The sequence below is a fragment of the Lagopus muta genome, chromosome 1, assembly GCF_023343835.1.
Source record: "Lagopus muta isolate bLagMut1 chromosome 1, bLagMut1 primary, whole genome shotgun sequence".
Classification (NCBI taxonomy): Eukaryota; Metazoa; Chordata; class Aves; order Galliformes; family Phasianidae; genus Lagopus; species Lagopus muta.
Window position 1 is genome coordinate 179,376,693 of NC_064433.1, and position 5,352 is coordinate 179,382,044.

Genomic DNA, 5,352 nt, shown 5'->3' on the forward strand with positions numbered 1-5,352 from the left:
CAATTTTTGTTGTAGTCATAGTGACTAAAGTAATCTCCCACCTGAGGTTTAAATGCATTTCTTTAGCATTTTTCCAAAACATGCCAATCCAATGAAGCCTATGATGCAGAACAGCACTCAGATTAATTTTCTACTGACCAAAATAAAGTTTACTCAGTAATAAAGACATCAGCAAATATACGGTTATGATTTGAGTCCTAACCTAAATTAAGTATATTAGGTCAAACTGTTAGCTGCTGCATATCTGCATCCCCTCAAATTAAATTGCTCCAATCCTAATATACTCTGCCTGAGGGACAAATTAAAAAGAAAAAAAACTCTTTCTTGTTTGCAGCCTTCTAAATAGGAAAGAAAGATATATTTTGCATTATCTGATTACAATGCAGGATTATAAGGAGGGGATGCTCACCCGCATAGCTTTAAAATAAGAAGCAATGGGCACAAACTGGCACACAGGAGGTTCCCTTTGACCACCAAGAGCACTGCTGTGCTGTGCAGGTGATGGAGCAGGGGCAGGCTGCTCAGAAGCTGTGGGATTTCCTCCTTGGAGATCTTCCAATGACACTTGGACGTGGCCCTGGGCATCCTGCTCTGGGTGCCCCTGCCGGAGCAAGGCTTGGGCCTGAGGGACCCAGACGGCTCTTCCAACCTCAACCATTCTGTGATATTCTGTTGCAATGACTTCCAGCTCACATTATAAGATGTAGGAAAAAAAATAAAAACTAATCATCAGTCAGGCAATTGGGAGTCTAATATGTGGCAACATATAATAAGTTTAATGCAGTTCAAGAAATAATGAGGAAACTTAAGATCTGTTACAACACAGGTGAGCACTCTGCACTTCTGACCCAAACAGGACTGTGTTGAACAACCAATTGACCACTGAAGTGCTGCGCTATCAGGCTCATGCTTCTGCTCTGTATTTGTGGGAGGACATCTGAGACACCCTATGTCACTGTGGTCTCCATCATCCCCTGGTACTGTGGTCCCAGTGGGAAGGGAAGAAGCACACCCTACCTGGGCAGCTAAGAGGATCCTGGATGCAGACTTGAGCAGAAAAAAGGGAGAGTGGTTAACCTATATGTGAATTCAAGGTCAGCCCAAGTTTCTGCTTTCTGTCTGTTATCAGAGATTTCCCTGGATAAATTGGATGTGACTGGTCACTTGAGTGAAATCCCACCTACTGCAAGATTAAAGGAAAGTAATTTTTTAGAACACTGAACCAAGGCTGGAAATCTTAAGCCACTATGACAACAGAAACTCGCTAGTTTGAAAATCTTAACAGGAACTCCAGAAGCATGCTTTTTAAAAGAAAATAAAAAAATCACACAAATATTTATATTACCGATTGACTGAAAAACTGATTGAAATAACTTCAGCTGCTTTAAAACTTTTTAGCAAAATAGAACTAAGAACTTCTTTTCATGAGTTAAATGTTAGCATTACTACACTTTCATCTTGTCTTTCACATTTGTTTCCTCCTATCATTTACAGTTTTAACGTATAATTATTTTATTTGACTTTTCCATGAATTTACTGGGGGAATACTGGACCACTTTCTGGAAATGACACCAAAACATTTGCTTGTTGGCTCTGGGGCATCTCTCTGTCTGTAAGAGCTTTCCACACTGGGAGCAGCTGATTAAAAGCCGTTGCAGTGAAATGTCCTTGAGCCACGTGTGTTGGAGGGGCTGTGGGACCAAGGGCACAGCACAAGCTCAGACAACGCATAAGGAAACAGGATGGAGCTGATATGTCTAAAAATATTCATTGTTTTCTCCTTAATCTATAAATCCAAAATAATTTTCCAAGATTTTTCATGCAAGGGAGTGACAAAGAGATCTTACCACAACATGAAGAACTTCTCTGTTCCACAACGTTGTTTCAAAGTTCTTTAGACACTTCCTTGCATGTACCCTCTCTGTAACTAGAACATGACAACATTGTTATAGTTTGCATCAAGAAACAAGGTTGCATTTCATTAAATTAAAATTGCAGGAATAAGGCAGGGAGTCTCCTTGTCCTGAAAGAAAGAGTTGAGCATACCTTGCCTTCTAAGACTGCCGTGGAACAGGCAGCTGGTCCAGACCTTCACGTTATAACTGAAGGACATCTCTAGGAGCATACAGTTTTTGGTTCTTCTAAATTCTTTTAGAAATAACAAAAGACAAATGTTTCAGTATTACTATCTACGTCTATACCTAAATAGTGAGAGGAAAAAAAAAGAACTCAAAAGAAATGCCATAAACTGGCAACACAAAATAGGATCAAAACTTTAAAATAATGCACTTTTTATTACCATAAAGGAATTAAACTCCATTTTAGTAGAAACAGGACTCATCCTTTGCATGTAGCTTTAAAAACAAACAAACAAATCCCACAACAACAACCCCAACACAATTGTAGGTATAGCACAAGGATACCATGACATGCTACAAAAATTATTTCAAAAAATAATAAAATATTAGCTTTCTTGTGAAGAACTCAAGAGTTTGTTTTTGTACCTACATTTTCTATACAGTGTACAGCAACATCTTTTCTCTGGATAAACATGCTCAGCATCACAAATACAGAAAGCACCATGTCGAGCCACTGGTAGACAACTGTTAAGAGGAGAGTTAATCACTGTTTAAACTAGGTTCTAACAGTACTGACCAAACACTGCTCATATTCTTTGTTAAATGTAGAACTGTGGTCTTGTAAAGCTCCAAAAAAAACCCTATATCTATGCACATGTGAAGAGCTACTTTTCCTTCTTATCTTGCATTTCTTTTCACATCGTGTTTTTACTTCAGTGCTTAAGGTAAAGGTAAATGTTAGAGTTGAATTGCTGACTGGGTGCTACCAAGAGCCTATAAATTACTATCAAATTTATACCACCTCTGTTGATACACCTACTATGTCTTGCCTGAATAAGACCTAAAGTTTGATTAACATCAATGCCTTATGATTCCACAGTACAGTACAATGTATATTTTGCATATTTTTACAGACTTTGTGAAAGCCTGAATGAATTCATATAATCCACTTTTCAAAACTACATATTTTAACATCAGATGTCACCAGTCTCTTGTCACACATAACTGCAATTTGTCTTGAAGTTTTGACAGTTAAAGCTCCTATTCCACTCCAAAGCTGTTTAAGCAAGATGCATGAAGATTTAGAAGATGGTAATACATCCAAGCTAAGCACATTCATCTGTTTCTAACAATCTATTCATTAAAGAGCAAAACTGAAAAATCAAATTGAACAGCCATGTTTTATGCTGAGCATACAGCAATGTTCAAAGTTCTCCATGTGGAGAAGCACACAGGGGAGAGAAGATGAGGGAGCACCATAGAGGTGGGAAGTCTGAGTCCTTACACCAGAAGTTCCTTGTAACAACACAATCTCAAGTACTTTGCTTGTCTCACACAGACGAGCTTAAAAGGACTTTCGTGTATTTATTTGTTAAACTATTTATTGGTCAGACACTATTAATTCCTCAGAAGCATGAGCCTGATCTGTAGTCAAGGGCAGTATATGATCAAAGATTGAACCTCTACTTCTGCAGGGAGCTGGTCAATCCCATTCCATAGAAGAAAAGACAACCCAGCTGCAGCACCTGTTGGGAAGGGCTCATGCTGAGCAGAGCCTGTTTTTGCAACTTCTTACATTTCAGACTCCAAGTTATGTGGTGTGGTCACATTTAGGGCAGTGTGGATGAAACAAGAGATGAGGGAAGGGAGCTCTGGAGAAGGGATCTGAAGGCTGGAGAATTTCTGGATGTAATTGGGAAATTTCTTGCAGACAGAACAGTGATGGAGACTAGTAAAGGTCACCTTATCTGCACTGAGTTGGGGAAAACACTCTGAGGTAGAGAGAAAAGTTATGGCTCTGTTTGACCAGTATTTCTAAAAGCAGCATGCATACTCTGTAGGCACTAAGAACCATACTCTGAGGAAACACAAGGAAGAGAGTGTAATAACCATGTATGGACACAGGGCTCAATTTTTATATAATGGGAAATGTGATGCTGGAGGCCAAAGAACCTGGAATTAATATAATCACACAGCTCTACTTGGACATAATATCTACATTTATTTTAATATCTGCATTTGTGACAGACAGATGTTCAGAAAAACATTCTGATGTCAGAGCATCTAGATGGTCTTTTAGCAGCATGTAGATAAATTCCACAGCTGCACAGCTGCTCTTTTCCACACTGCTAAATACAAGTGTAAAAACTGTCAGTTTGCACTGACACAAAGCAACCTGACCCAGGTAGCTTTTCACAAGACACCATCATCACCTAATCTTAACCTACTTAAGGTTAAAAGAGAAGAGATTTCAAGTAGCTCAGTATAAATGAAATACATAGGAAAAAATTACTATGAAGAACTGCAACTTCATGGATGATTCCATCTAGACCTTTAGAAACCAGATGGTAATTTAAACTGTCTCATACAGCTGCAACTGCTGGCAGCCTCAGGGACTGGTGAGGACTGGCACAAACTGGAGCAGTAAACAAGCAGGCAGTAGTGAAGCTCAGTTCTTTCCAGACCCTCTTATTTCAAACAGTTCTTCTTCTTTTCTGGGCTTCTGAAGCCATGCCCATTCTTTCAGCTTGGCAATAGTTCTGGTTATCCCTGCTCTTAAACACCTTTACATGCTTGCACAGCTGGATTATAGAACACTTCAGATAGGACAGAATAAAATTAAGTCAACTGAAGTGGTTAAAAATATCCCATAGCAGGAAATGATGTGGGCACATACCCTCTGCATAGCCTTTTCTGATCTCCATGGAATTCCAGTTATTTAGTGCAAGTTATATTTCATTTTTGAATCCCATCTGAAATGTTTGACTTCTAATTATTCTACCTCTATAAATTATTCTATATTTCCAACAATTTCAAATTTGAAGTTGCTGAACATCTAATTTAACCCCTGTGGAGTCTGGAGAGAAAATTCACAGCTATCAATGATTTGTGGCTTTACAGAAAAACAGAAAAAAAGCTCACAAAACAAAAACCATGATTAGCATGCAAAATGAGAGATTCATTAAAATGGATACAAAATTATTAACCCAAACTAGCAGAACTAGAAAAGTTTAACAGCATATCTGAATTCAAGATTATCTACAGTGAAACCTTAAAACCTTACAGCCTTATCTAAATTTTGTATTTGTCTTTATAATATGGCACAGCTTTACAACAAATATATTTGCCTTTAGTCAGAACGGAGTAGCCAAATTTTGCACAAATCTAAATTCACAGAAGAGTTATGTTTAACTGTAGGACAGAAATGAACACCTCAGAGCTATGAAAATTGTTCCACTGAGTATGAGACTCAATCTGTTTGGTATGTTTGGGG